The following is a 15,399-nucleotide window of genomic DNA, read 5'->3' as shown; positions in this document are numbered from 1 at the left end:
AACTCAAAGAAATGCTGAATTGGACGAGTTATGCAAAAATCAGTAGCACCGGTTCTTCCTATGACCCTACACCGGACCTTCCGACAAGTATCGGTTTAACCGATGATCAAAACTTAATCAAATGAGATGGACTTTAACAGAATCTTGTAGAGAATTTCACAAGCTTTCCAAAGAGTGCAAGATCATCGAAATCGGAGTTCCGAGTAAAAAGTTATGGTCAAAACACGGAGAAGCTGATTTCTGTGTGGCACCAGTTGAACCGATACCTATCACCGGTTATTCCGATGCTCAAAATTTGGTCAAATGAGATGGAATTTAGCATAATCTTGTAGAGAACTTCACAAGCTTTCCAAAGAGTACAAGATCATCCAAATTGGAGTTCGGAGTAAAAAGTTATGGCCAAAATACGAAGCACCTTGAAGCTGATTTCTATAAGCACCGGAAATTCCGATGCTACAAAAAAGGGTATCGGTGCAATGCCCGTACTATCTTCCAGAGAGCATGTTTTTGACCCCAGAAAGTTCCTTTAGCACCGAAAGTTCCGATGCTACCACTGGATGTTCCGATGGTACCATTTTTCAGCTGCAGAACTCGTCAGAAAGGCCCAACGGCTAGTTCAAACTATTAGTGACCGGAAGAACCGATACCCAAGCACCGGAAGTTCCGATGTCTACGCAGAAATGTGCCCAACATCTCTAAATGGCTAGTTCAAGTTGGAGGCCTATATATATATGTGTGTTCCCTCGGCCATTTGAAGTTTTGCTAGAGTCCCAAGACATATCATACACACCCAAGAACACCTCCAAGCCATACAAGAGCTCATTGATCATATCCTTAGGTTTTAGCACTAACTTTATAAAGTGTGAGTGCTAGATTAGCTCTTGAGTGAGTGAACAAGCAAGGTTGAGATCCTTGTGACTGGTTCTAGAGTGAACCACACTTGTATTACGGTGCGCCGGCCCCTTGGAGCAATTGGTGGCTCGCCAGCAAGTCAACGACCCTCCGGCTTGGTGTGGAGCGGCGTCGACGACATTGTGCGGGGGACGGAGGCCCCTCCTTCGTGGGCAATCTCCCTTAGTGAAGATCGGGATCAAGGTGACCGTGATTGTGTTCACGGAAGCGACTTGATTGCCGAGAAGCGATACTCTTCGTGAGTGCTTCAACAATGTGGACGTAGGGGCGCCTTTGTGGCAATCCAAACCACGGGATAAATCCTCGTGTCGAGAGTTCGCTTTCTCTCATCCCTCCCTTTTAGCTTCCGCATTTCATATTGCAACTTGTATGCCTTTACTTTCTTATTGTAGTATCTTGTTAGGATTGGCTATAGGTTGCAAAACTCTTTTGGGATGAGGGTTTGACACTAAGGTGAACCGTAGTTGCACATCTAGATAGCTTATTTTAGTTTAAGTTTTGTGCAAACTAGTTGGAGCCATAGGTTAAAGTTTTAATTGTGTCTAATTCACCCCCTCCCCCTCTTAGGTTAGAGCACCCGATCACTTTCACATTTCCTCCAAGAATAACCATCTCATACCTCATTTCGAACCTGTAATAATATAGAGAAATAAATGACATAAGATTGTGCAGTCAAGCAAGTTTTGAGATTGCACGAAAAATAGAGGGTAACTGAATGTATGAAATTACTGTTCTTCATCACCCAAGACATCCGGGCAACAGAATTTGTATTGAGCCCACATTTCCTGCAATAATAATCAGGTTCACTTGCAAAGCATATAGTATATCATGTATAAGTTTGAGGAACTGAGGAAGGGGATAAGATATACCTTCAAGTTATTTTGTATTGGTGTCCCAGTGATCACAATTCGATGGGCACAAGGTATTTCAAACAAGCTTTGGGCCCTTTGTGTCTTAGGGTTCTTTATTCAATCCCCCTCATCAAGAATTACATAATTCCATGATGTTCCTTCCTCATCGCCATCATCATGGTTGAAGGAATCGCCTCTTATTTGCTTGTAATTGATTCGGACAATGTCGTACGTTGTTAGGAGGACACCACCCTCCTCCTCCTGTAGAAATATGGAGTTAAACATTTGCCAGAAATAATTACAAGTCAAATTTTCAACTGTTCAAGTGCATATTGCAAACTTACCTTTAAGGTACGCCGAAGCTCCTCATTGCGAATTTCTTTGTTGGGTCCATAGTAGCTATCAAAAATGGAAAGAAATAGATGATTAGCACCAACCGGCAGCACTTCGATCATATGAATTTGATAGAAGATATAGTGCGCTATACTCGCCGATCTTCTGTTTAAGGCCAACAAGTGTGAGCTCCTCAGTCCAACGAGCCAGAACTGTCTTTGGAGCAACAATGAGAACCCTCTTGGTTAGGCGAGAATGAAACAGTCCTGCCAGAAATGCAGAAACCTGCACAGCGCAAACAAAGTTGCATACTCGCGTGCTTCCATTAGTGGATTCCACAACTAAATGAGAAACTGTCAACAAAATTCACAATATGAAGCCAATTGGGAAATGACTAGCAGGTATGTGTATATAGCAACAAAAGAGTTATAGGCTTCTGTCATGCCTTAGTGTAATCTTTGTTTTTTTTTCAATCCATGCCTTAACGTAATCAAATGCCATTGAACAAGAAGACATTAAAAAGATCAAGAAGAACAGAGGGTGTAAGCGGAAGAAGGGGACATGAGCGTGAAGAACCTGAAAGGTCTTTCCAAGGCCCATGTCGTCCGCCAGGATCCCTCCGGTTCCCATGCAGTGCAGATTCCAGAGCCAACTGAGGAGTACAATTGTTCCGCCTTCACAATACAATTGTTCCAATATAAATGTTACCCAAATATGTTTAAGTGTGACTTTACTTTGAAGATCTTATCATAAAAGACATAATGTGTGATTGGCTTTCGATTTTTTATGCAACGATCGGGTTTCAAATTTAATTTAACGTTTGTGTTTAAAAATATTGCTTTTTTCATATTTCAGGTGGGCTTTTCCTATTTTTCCTAGGCGCTGTGCAGAGCCCTCATATTTTTCTTTCTTGCTGTGATGATAGCGCAACTGCCAGTCACGCATGTGATTGCTAATACCCCCTGCATCTCAGAGTGATACATTTTTCACCAACCACTGGACTACTGGAGCAGTCAAGAGATAGACCTCCTTTGTGGGCCGGGATAGCGATGGCAACCAACGTGCTCCGGCCGGCACGATGACTGGAAGCCAACAGCTTGCTCCTTGTCCTTGGCCCCCCAGCTTCCATCACACAATGCAAGAAAGGCACGGCCAGCGTGTGGTAAGAGCTTAACTCCAACAGATTGATCTTCTTTTTTCTCTTTTTTTCACTATATAAGGAAATTCTCTTTCTCAATTTTAACATATATGGAAGAAGTGCTCCAGCAGATTGATTTTCACCCTTTCTATATGGAAAATGAGATGCGATGTCTTCCCTTTCTATTGGGGATTGGAGAGAAATTATTAAGGATTGAGAAAAAATAAAGAAAAAAGGGAGATGGAAAATCAAACTGCTGGAGTAGATTTTTTTAACATCAATCATCTATATTGAGAAAAAGTGAAAAAGAAAAAGGAGAAGATCAATCTGTTGGAGTTGCTCTAATTGCTTCCATGCATCCCGAGTCTTCACACGGTGGCCAGCCCAACAGCAGTATATATAGCTGGTAGAGGGTTTTAAAATTTAATCTAAATGTTTTAAAGGTTGGTTTTAAAAATAATTTTGAGCTAAAAATATATAAGAGTCAAATTAAATTATAAAAAGAGTACTAGGGCGATGATCCGTTATCACGCCATCAACATGCCCCTCGATCCCACCACAAGCACGCAGTAGATATTTTTTTCTTCCTTTCAACAATTTGACTGTCAATAATTTTGTGGGTCTCCAAGACTATAGTGGCATCTCAGCTAAGATATGACTTTTCCTTGAATGCAGTGGAAAGACGACGGCCAGACGGGTGGTCATCCTTTTCTGTTTGTTTTTTTCAGTGGGCAGTCATCCCTTCTGAACGGGGGCATTAGTGATGGAGATCGATTTAGCCTTGTTTATAGATTCCAAAAAAATTTAGCTAAAAATGTCACATCGAATATTTGGACACATGCACAGTTCGCGTGTAAATTGCGAGACCAATCTTTTGAGCCTAATTGCGTCATGAGTTGACAATGTGATGCTATAGTAAACATTTGCTAATGACGGATTAATTAAGCTTAATGAATTCGTCTCGCAGTTTATAAGCGGAATTTGTCATTTGTTTTGTTATTAGCTTACGTTTAATACTTCAAACGTGTGTCTGTATACTTCAAAAACTTTACACTAAAAGAACTAAACACATATTTAGAGTATATATAGACCAGGGCCCTGTTTGGCTTAGTAGTGCTAGGTACTTGTAACATCCCGAAAATTCACTAAAAATAAATCATGCGCTAAAGTTGTTTTTCGTTGAGCTCGACTCCCCTTAAACCCCGAACCCTAAATCCCAGAGCCTCTCTCGGACAACCCGACACCCGAATTCAATTTTCGTCCCGTCCATTACCCATCCAACGCGACGCGTCGTGATCGGCCGCCGCGAATCCCGCTCCCTCTTTTTCCCTCTCTCCTTCCTTCCCGGCCGCGTGCCCCATCTCCCGTGGCCCGCACCCGCGTGGCCGACCGCGGCCGCAGTCGCCGCTGGCGCGCACCGCCCCCCCCCCTCCCTCCTTTTTCCTTTCCCCCTCTCTCCCATTTTCTTTTCCTCTATTTTCCTTTTTCCATTTCTTTTTCCCTTTTCTCTTTTTCCTATTTCTTTTCTCTCCCTCCCTCCTTCCTTTCTCCCTCCTCTGCCTCACTCCCGCTCGCTCGAGCCTCGCCAGGCCGGCTCCCTCCCCGCACTCCCTGCTCCCTCTCCGGCCTGCCCTGGCCCGCCTGCCCGCACGCACCCGCCCTTCCCCGAGCACGCGCGCACGCTGCTGCTCCTGCCCCGACGCGTACACACAAGCGCGCGCCTCACCGTGCCCACGTGAGCGCCACGCACCGCTCATCGCTGCGCCGCCCGCTGCCCGCTGCCCCGCTCGGCGCCGCTCGCGCGCACGCGCCGCACCGCCTCGCCCCTGCGCGCCACGACGCGGCCGCCTGACCAGCGCCCCGCCATCACCGCCCACCGCACGCCGCGACGCCCGCCGCTGGCGTCTCGCCCCGGCCCCGCTCGCCCTGTGCCCGCGTGCAGCCACCGCGCCGCGCGACGCCTAGCAGCAGTGCCGCCGCAGAACCGCCGCCTCGCCGCTCGCGCCGCCGCTGTGCCGAACAGCACCTCCCCCACGTGCTCGACGTCGGCCTCGGCGCCCACGCCCTCGCCGCACGCCGCGTCGCGACGAAGGAACGCCATTAATGGCCGCCGCAGAACTCGCGACGCCGGCCACCTACCCCGCCTCTCCACCGGCCTAATCCGGCTATAAAAGGCCCCCCACGGTGTCGCCGTCCCCCCCCCCCAAACCCGGCCGCCACTCCCAGCACCCTTCCCTGCTTCCCTAGCACCGCCACCAGAGCCGCCTAGCGCCGCCGCCGCCTGCCCTCGTGAAGCCGCCGCCTCACTCCACCATAGCCCGAGCTAGGTAGGGGAATCGGAGCTCCTCCCTCCCCTCTCCCTTTCCTCTCTCTCCCCGGTCGCCGCCGTCGCCCAGGCTGCCCGAATCGGGCCGCCGCCGGCGAGCCGACGCCCCTCCCCTGTTCTGCGATGGGAGGAAGGGGATGAGTGGCCATTTTGCGTTTAGGCCCTCCCTCTCCTCCCAATCTAATAAAGACCTTTTTCCATTATAACCCTTTTTCCAAAAACACCCTCCCTGTTCTCATATTTTGCAAACAAACCCTCCGTTATTCAAACTTAATAATAACCAGACCCCTACACTATTCTAATAAGCCCAAATATTCTTAGAAATCATAAACAGGCCCCGGGTTCTCCCGAATTAATTACAAATAGGCCCCTGACCCCTTAACCGACCCACAAACCCTTATAAAACCCATCATTTCATGTAGCAAACGACCTCTGATCAACCCGAAATTTTACCACGCCTCTCATAACTAAGTCTTCGCCATGCCTTTAGGAAACCACTCAAAGATGTTACCTCTATCTCCATATTTTATGTGTTTCCGATTCGAGCTCAACGATAGGTCTTTGTACTGATTGGATGCTTGTTGTGTGTGCTATAGATCGCGGTGTGAACGAAGGAGAGCCCGCTAGCGAGCAGTTCTACGAGCAAGGGAATGAGGATCAGTTCCATGACCCCGAGCCCGAAGGACAGGACTTCCCCGAAGGCTTCGAAGACGGCAAGTTCAATCACATCCTTTGATGCATGTTTCTGTCCTAGTTTTTATGAACACAACCGAATGGCCTGTTTTATAAAATTGCATATGTTTTGCTTGCATGAAAACACGGTTGGATAGCCACCCCTTGATTTGTGATGACCATTCCTTGACTACCTAGATTAATGTCTGATTGTGCTTGGACGTTAATCGATATTAGAATGCTTAGGACTTTACTCATAATACTATTCGATTTATAAAGAAAATGAGTGTGTGTGGGGCGGGTTAAAATGTGGATTTTCGAAAGATGAGTACGGACGGGATGGACGGCATTTCTGTGTGAATGGCCGATTGGTGTGCTTATGCCTGTGTGGCAGGGCAAGGAAGGGAGATGTCCATCTTGTCGTGTCTAAGGACCGAGTTGGTGTTACGTCTCACCTAACTCCACTCTCGTGCAAACCACTCGATCGTTGAATGGGCAACGGCGTAGCATAAGTCCCACTAGTTGGTGTGACGGCCATCAGGAGGGCTGAGAGCAACGGGTGACTAAGGAAAAGGGATAAGCCCAGAGTGACTTATGCCCGGTTATACCTATGTGAATGGTCGATGACCCCTTGGTGCATCCCGTGATGGTTAGTCAGGCTTAGCTATGGTGGGTAATGGCTATGTTGGGATCTACACCGACACGACGGTGTTTGAGTTGTGGCATCCTACTTGTGGGTAAAGTTGCACACCTCTGCAGAGTTAAGAATCTATTCGAATAGTCCGTGCCCACGGTATTGGGCGAGTTACGGTGTGGTCTCACAACTAGTGTTTCTTGGGATGGGCTGGTGTGAGTTGTTTTGGAATTGTGTCCGGCAGTTGTGCCGTGTGCTACGACGGACGGGGAGTCCGGTAGCAGTTTTAAGACGTGAACTCCGTGTTGCTACAAAAACTGATTTCAAAAAGGGTCTTTCTTTAAAATAAACCCCTGCTTAAAATATTGTTTTTCTGCAAATTAAACCGTAACCTTATCCTTGATTTACCTATGCATATTATTCTGATTTAACCCCTCCGTGGGTGTGGTTGGACTTGCTGAGTACGTTCGTACTCACCCCATTCTCACTTTTTACAGAAGAAGACCCGGACTTCGTTCCAGACGACGCCGAGTAGGGTTATCGTTCTACACCCAACCTTGCCTGTGGAACCGGCCCCGTTGAGATGCCTCCGCTGTCGCAGTACTCTGAGCCCGTAGTAGACCCTATGTGGTTTGCGGTCTGGTGTTATGTTGTAGCTTGGTTAATAATTATCATCATCTGTATCGAGTGTCCTCCAAGGTTTGTACGGTTTTGAACCATCTGATGTAATAAATGTGGCATCAGCTTCCTGGGACTGGTGCTTTGTATCACATTTAAGTCTTCTCTTATGAGGGGACGCTTCAGGTGGTATCAGAGCCGTAGGTTGGCCGTAGGACGTGACCCTAGGAGCGAAACCCGTTTTTAGACCCTTTACCTTAGGACTTTTCTATCCTTAATCCTTTCCTCACACAAACACTTACCTTTGGTTCTTGCCCTGTTCCAGATGGCTGACAATGGATGGATTGGCGGAATCTGTTTCGCAGAGCCCTGCCTTCCCAAGTTGTTGATACTCAGCCTGGAACGCATCGGAGTTGTGGATCCACCAGAGTTTCTCTATCGGGAGTACGACTCCAAGGGTACTCTTCGGTGTGACCTGATGATCTTCATAGCAAGAAGCACCCGCTATCCTGATGTGGACCCTTGGTTCATCTCCACCACTGGATTCCGTTTCCCGGATACCTATCGGAAAGCCGCCCGTAAAGCCCTGCGACGGCTCCGAGTGATCTACAAGCATCACCTTCAGCGGACTCCTATGGGGTTCATTCCGCCAACTGAAGGAAGAGGACGCACCTGGATCGCCCGAATGAGAGGACTCGGGAGGGAAGAAGAAGATCTGGAAGACACTGTATCCCACCTGTCCATCTACCTCACCGGCCTGGATGAGCTCTACCGTGAGCAAGCAGCACAGCTAAAGCAACAAGTCCACAGAGCAGAAAAGGCAACCCAGGAGCTGGACGAACAACGGACAAGGACCGTACACGCCGAGTATTCCCTGGCTGCCCTCCAAGTCCAAATGGACGAAAAAGAGGCAGAACTGGAAGAGCAGCGGGCAAGGGCCGCACGTGCCGAGAACTCGCTAGCCGCTCTCCAAGCTCAGATGCGGAGGTACGAGGCTCGCTGGGGAATAGGTGGATGGATAGAGGAAGATGAAGAAGAAGAACCCATGGAAACCCATTGGGACGTTGGCACTCAGACTGAAGAAGAAGAACCCGAAGAAACCCACTGGGATAAAGGAACTCAGACCGAGGATGATGTGATGGATCAGTACCTTCCACTGAAGAAGCGCTCCTTTAGAATTGAGGAAGAATCCCCATGATAGGAGTAGTCTCTAAGCTAGAACCTTTGCTCTAATAATCATGTACCCATGAAGTTGTACCCCATCATGATGCCATAAATAAAAACCATCTACCCCTCTGTGTACCGCAAATATTCGCGCAAGATATTCACTCTATCTTTGTTTTCAGATGGCTGAGGAAGGATGGACCCAGGGCGACTGCCAAGCTGCACCTGGCTTCCCCAGCCTGTTGATCAACGCCCTGGAAAGCCTTGGCGTTACGGAACGCCCAAGGTACTACAGCAGAGAGTACGAGCATCATGGCACTCTCCGCTGCAGGGTGATCATTGTCATCGCCAGAAGTGAGCGCCACCCCAACATCCAGTCGTGGCGAGTGACCGCTACGGGATTCAGGCACCAAGACACCTATCCCTTGGCTGTCAGAAAGGCACTTCGGTACCTATGCCGGATTTTCGAAGAACACCTAGCACCCACGCCAATGAGGTTCTTTCCGCCGGCCGTCAGGACCCCTGTTTGGGAAGCCCGCATGAGAAGCCTGGAGCGGCGCCGCCATGAAGTAGACCCTTTGTACCAAGTGGCTAACTATCTGGCCGCTTTGGACCAACTCTTCGATGAGCAGGCCCACCTGCTGAGGGAGCAGACCAATCGTGCCGAGCAAGCTGAACTCGCGGTGAGGCTCCAACAGGTCCGAGCAGCCCACGCCGAGGCAAGAGCCGCAGCCGCGATCAGCAGTGAAGCAGTGGCACAGGAGAGCCTCAGACAGACCCGAGACCGGCGCATGCAAGAATGGACCAGGAGCGGGACCCCAGTTCCGGCCATCGGAGAAGACCATGTTCTACTTGGGACACCCGTCATAGGATGGGGAACGCTCTTTGGAAGCCCTCGAGCTCCACCCGAGAACCCCGAAGGGTCTACTGCTGTCAGAGAAAGAGAAGTTGCTGCTCAGCCCCAAGAGAACGGGAACCCGGAGGACGACGAGCCGTTTGTTTCCCCGGAAGCGCGTACCACCCCAGAAGAAGACTCGCCCCGCGAGTAGAGTGTCCAACCCTACCCTGTTGTTGTACCCTTCTAGTCCTTCCAGTTTAAGTTGTATTCCTAGTTTGAAACTGTACCCGGACGTGTAGTACGCGTTCTAGTCTGGTTCCTGTGTTGTACCCTACCTCGCTTTAGTAAAAGTTGCTTGTTTGCCTTGTTGTGTGCTTGTTGTGTGTGTGCCTTTCGGCAGAAGGTTAATTCTGTTTTTTTTTTAATACGAATTAAATAACTTAAACATCACCTAATCCCAATCTCACAAAAACCCTACCAAATTTGCATATGGTTTCCCGAAGCGTCACGAGGGCCTCCCGTGTCAGGGACCCTGCAGCCGCTGATGCAGGAGTACGCCTTAACGGGCAAAACCATCCTCAGGAAGAACAAGAAGTGAGTCAGGGCAGAGGAGAAAATCAGGATGCACAGCTACCACCACCACCACCCTTCGTGGACCTGGCACAAGTGATCCATAACCAGACTCTCATACTGGAGACACTGGCCAATGCTCTAATGAACAGGCAGCCACGAGAGCAGACCTTCAACGACAAGCTAACAGCCTTTCTGAGGGCCAAGCCACCCACTTTTGCCGGATCCAGCAACCCCTTGGACGCAGATGACTGGCTCCGCGTGATCCAGAGGAAGCTCGAGCCGTTTGGGTGCCAAGATCGGGATAAAGTCCTCCTGGCAGCACATCAACTCACCGGGACCGCCTTAGCCTGGTGGGAAAATTACTGCGCTGCTGCCAGAGATGCCTCCACCATCACCTGGAATGAATTCGTGAGAGAGTTCCGCCGCTATCACATCCCCTCAGCGACCATGAAGCGCAAGGCAGATGAATTCCGCGCACTTCAGCAGGGGAATATGACGGTAGAGGAGTATACACACCAGTTTATGGAATTGGCTCGCTATGCACCAGAAGAGGTGAACGACGACGAGAAGAAGCAGGATATGTTCAAGAAAGGACTGAATCCAGAACTCAGGACCCTGCTCACCCCTCAGATCTATCCTGACTTCAACACCTTGATGAACAAGGCAATCCTCACTGAGAAGGCCAGGAGTGATGAAAGAAAGGATAACAAGCGCAAGTTCCTGGAGAGTAAGGCCCGCCGGCAGGATCGTTCCCAGAAGGCCAGAAGTTTCAGCTACAATGCACCAAGGACCCAAGCCCCAATGCAGTACAGAACCCAGTCCCAAGCGACAGGACCACGGGCCCCTAACACACAGCTCAGAAGCCAGAACACCATGAGGGCCCCACAGAGTAATGCGAGCCAAGTTACCAACAACAATAGCAATGTGAGGGCCTGCTTCAACTGCCGTGAGACGGGTCACTTCATTGCCGACTGCCCCTATGCGAAGAACAAGCCGGCTACTTCAGCCTTCTCCAATACAGTGAACGGACCCAAACCAGTTCTGACCGGTGCCAACCGAGTGCCCCTCCGCGGCAACAGCAACAACAACAACAACCAGCAGAGGCAATCCCAGCAGTCTTTTGGACGAGCCCGTGTCAACCACATTGACGCACAGGAAGCTCAAGGAGCCCAGGGCGTAGTACTCGGTGAGTACCTAGTCAGCTCAACTCTTGCAACAGTACTGTTTGATTCTGGAGCATCACACTCATTCATATCCTCGAGCTTTGTGGAGAAACATAAAATACCCACGGTACTACTAAAAACACCCCTATTAACCCGGACGCCCGGAGGAGACATCAGGTGTCAACTGGGTTGTCTACGGGTAAGGATCAATTTAAGTGGGGTAGAGTTTTTAGCAGACCTAGTAGTGCTTAAGTCAAAAGGGATAGATGTGATCCTCGGAATGGACTGGCTAAGCAAACATAATGGCCTCATAGGTTGTACGGATAAGGTAGTACACCTAACAAACCCAGAAGGAGTCCGAGTGACCTGCCATACCCGGGAAAGTGGAGCAAACCCGATGGTGTTTAGCATGGAAGCCAAGTCCTTGGAAGAAGTCCCAGTAGTGAATGAGTACCCTGATGTCTTTCCCGAAGAACTTCCCGGTATGCCACCAGATAGGGACATAGAATTTGTCATTGATCTTGTTCCTGGAACCGCCCCATAGCCAAAAGACCCTATAGGATGGCAGCCTCTGAGTTGGCAGAGTTAAAGAAACAACTAGAGGAGTTACAACGGATTGGCTTCATCAGGCCAAGTTCGTCTCCTTGGGGAGCCCCGGTTCTATTCGTCAAGAAGAAGGACGGAAGTATGAGGTTGTGTGTAGACTACCGGGCACTAAACGAAGTCACTACCAAAAATAAGTACCCCCTTCCCAGGATCGATGATCTCTTTGATCAGTTAAAAGGAGCCAAGTACTTTTCCAAGATTGACCTAAGGTCCGGATATTTTCAGCTCAAGATTAGGGAAAGCGACATCCCGAAGACAGCCTTTGTCACCCGATACGGACAGTTTGAGTTCACAGTGATGTCTTTCGGACTGACAAATGCACCGGCCTATTTCATGAACCTCATGAACAAAGTGTTTATGGATGAGCTAGATAAGTTTGTCGTAGTCTTCATTGACGACATACTTATTTACTCAAAGAGTATTCAGGAGCACGAGCAACACCTGAGAGTAGTTCTGGAGAAGTTGAGAATGCACAGGCTATACGCCAAATTCAGCAAGTGTGAGTTCTGGCTGGAGAAAGTAGCTTTCCTTGGTCATATCTTGACCGCGGAAGGAGTAGCAGTGGATCCCGAGAAGGTTGAAGCAGTCTCCAATTGGCAGCAACCAACTAATGTCAGTGAGATCAGAAGTTTCCTCGGATTAGCTGGGTATTATCGGAGATTCATTGAGGGATTTTCTAAGATAGCCCGGCCCATGACAGAGCTGCTCAAGAAAGAGAAGAAGTTCACCTGGACGGAGTCGTGTGAAAGAAGCTTCCAGGAGTTGAAGCAAAGATTGACGACAGCCCCAGTGCTAACCCTGCCGGACATTCATCGGGATTTTGTCATCTATTGTGATGCGTCCCGACAAGGATTGGGTTGTGTGCTGATGCAAGATGGGAAAGTCGTTGCATATGCTTCCCGTCAGCTCAGGACCCATGAGCAAAACTACCCAACTCATGATTTGGAACTTGCAGCCGTAGTGCACGCACTTAAGATTTGGAGGCATTATTTAATTGGAAATAAGTGCGAAATCTTTACCGATCATAAAAGTCTGAAGTATATCTTCACCCAACCGGACTTAAACCTGAGGCAGAGAAGATGGCTAGAATTAGTCAAGGATTATAATTTGGAAATTCATTACCACCCGGGAAAGGCAAATGTTGTAGCTGATGCCTTGAGTCGAAAATCCTATGGGCCCAAGAATGACCATTTACAAGAGGAAATGGCGCGATTAAACGTGCACATTGTCCCTCGAGGCTCCAGCCAAGTGCTGAACGTTCAATCCACTCTAGAAGAACAAATCAGGAAAGCCCAGAGAGCGGACAAGGGACTGATGGAAATCCGGAAGCAAACCGGAGAAAATAAGGCACCAGACTTTAGAGTGGATAATAGGGGAACATTGTGGTACAAAGATAGAATTTGCGTGCCCCAGAAGGGAGATTTCAGGCAAATAATCATGGATGAAGCCCACAACTCAGCCTACTCCATTCACCCAGGATCCACCAAGATGTATATGGACTTAAAACAGAAATATTAGTGGAATGGGATGAAGGCAGATATTGCACGATTTGTCGCCCATTGCGATACTTGCCAGAGAATCAAAGCTGAACACCAGAAGCCGGCAGGATTGTTGCAGCCCCTACCCATTCCGGTTTGGAAATGGGATGAAATAGGGATGGATTTTGTGGTAGGACTGCCCAGAACCCAGAAAGGACACGATTCCATATGGGTAATAGTGGACCGACTCACTAAAGCGGCTCACTTCATACCCGTACGTACCAACTACGGCGGAGAGAAGCTAGCCAAGCTTTACGTGGAAAATATAGTGAAGTTGCATGGTGTGCCCAGTCGAATTGTTTCAGATAGAGGGACCCAGTTCACCTCTAGATTCTGGAAAAGTTTGCATAAAGCCATGGGCACCAAGCTAGACTTTTGTTCCGCTTATCACCCGCAAACAGATGGCCAGACAGAAAGGGTAAACCAGATTATGGAAGATATGTTGAGAGCATGCGTCCTCACTTATGGCAAAGATTGGGAGCAGAGTCTACCCTATGCCGAGTTCTCGTACAACAACAGGTACCAAGCAAGCTTGGGCATGTCACCTTTTGAAGCTCTCTACGGAAGAAAATGCAGAACCCCTCTGATGTGGTCAGAAGTTGGAGAACGTGCCCTAGTCGGCCCCGCACTCATAAAGAAAGCAGAAGAAAGAGTTGCCGAGATTAGAGAAAAGCTGAAAGCAGCCCAGTCTCGACAAAAGAGCTACGCCGACAAGAAGAGACGCGAGATAAGTTTCAACCCAGGAGATTTCGTGTATCTCAAGGTATCACCCATTCGAGGAACCCAAAGATTTCAGGTACAAGGAAAATTAGCCCCTCGGTACATTGGACCATACCGAGTTCTGAAGAAGGTTGGAGCGGTAGCGTACCGTTTGGAACTACCAGAAGAAATATCAGATATACATCCAGTGTTCCACGTCTCACAGCTAAGAAGATGTTTGAGAGTACCCGAGGCAGAGCATGTGCCAGTAGAAACGATAGATCTACAGCCAGACCTACGATATCAAGAAGTACCGGTCAAGATTCTCGACACGGTCACCAGAAGGACCAGAAACTCTGAAGTACGGATATACAGAGTCCAGTGGAGCAGACACGGAGTAGAAGAAGCGACGTGGGAACGCGAAGACGCTCTAAAAAAAGAGTTTCCCCACCTGTTTAGGAACCAGCCGAATCTCGAGGACGAGATTCATTTTAAGTGGGGTAGGTTTGTAATATCCCGAAAATTCACTAAAAATAAATCATGCGCTAAAGTTGTTTTTCATTGAGCTCGACTCCCCTTAAACCCCGAACCCTAAATCCCAGAGCCTCTCTCGGACAACCCGACACCCGAATTCAATTTTCGTCCCGTCCATTACCCATCCAACGCGACGCGTCGTGATCGGCCGCCGCGAATCCCGCTCCCTCTTTTTCCCTCTCTCCTTCCTTCCCGGCCGCGTGCCCCATCTCCCGTGGCCCGCACCCGCGTGGCCGACCGCGGCCGCAGTCGCCGCTGGCGCGCACCGCCCCCCCCTCCTTTTTCCTTTCCCCCTCTCTCCCATTTTCTTTTCCTCTATTTTCCTTTTTCCATTTCTTTTTCCCTTTTCTCTTTTTCCTATTTCTTTTCTCTCCCTCCCTCCTTCCTTTCTCCCTCCTCTGCCTCACTCCCGCTCGCTCGAGCCTCGCCAGGCCGGCTCCCTCCCCGCACTCCCTGCTCCCTCTCCGGCCTGCCCTGGCCCGCCTGCCCGCACGCACCCGCCCTTCCCCGAGCACGCGCGCACGCTGCTGCTCCTGCCCCGACGCGTACACACAAGCGCGCGCCTCGCCGTGCCCACGTGAGCGCCGCGCACCGCTCGTCGCTGCGCCGCCCGCTGCCCGCTGCCCCGCTCGGCGCCGCTCGCGCGCACGCGCCGCACCGCCTCGCCCCTGCGCGCCACGACGCGGCCGCCTGACCAGCGCCCCGCCATCACCGCCCCACCGCACGCCGCGACGCCCGCCGCTGGCATCTCGCCCCGGCCCCGCTCGCCCTGTGCCCGCGTGCAGCCGCCGCGCCGCGCG

The 15,399-nt window shown here is 49.8% G+C and overlaps 1 long non-coding RNA gene across 3 annotated transcripts; it reads right to left on the bottom strand.

The window, feature by feature from the left end:
- Window positions 1–1,502: 1,502 nt before the first annotated feature.
- Window positions 1,503–2,754, bottom strand: LOC120663187. Of its 3 annotated transcripts, XR_005670415.1 has the most exons (6): window positions 2,673–2,754; window positions 2,251–2,381; window positions 2,108–2,162; window positions 1,782–2,024; window positions 1,642–1,697; window positions 1,503–1,543 (listed from the first exon to the last, which is right to left on the bottom strand). It is a non-coding gene; the product is annotated as an uncharacterized LOC120663187 (long non-coding RNA). The 3 variants fall into 3 exon arrangements; XR_005670421.1 differs by lacking the exon at window positions 2,673–2,754 and having other exon boundaries at window positions 1,625–1,697; window positions 2,251–2,528; XR_005670409.1 differs by lacking the exon at window positions 2,673–2,754 and having other exon boundaries at window positions 2,251–2,526.
- Between the last annotated feature and the right edge of the window lie 12,645 nt (window positions 2,755–15,399).

Source organism: Panicum virgatum, chromosome 2K (assembly GCF_016808335.1).
Source record: "Panicum virgatum strain AP13 chromosome 2K, P.virgatum_v5, whole genome shotgun sequence".
NCBI classification, from domain to species: Eukaryota; Viridiplantae; Streptophyta; class Magnoliopsida; order Poales; family Poaceae; genus Panicum; species Panicum virgatum.
This window is presented reverse-complemented; position numbering and strand designations above follow the sequence as displayed.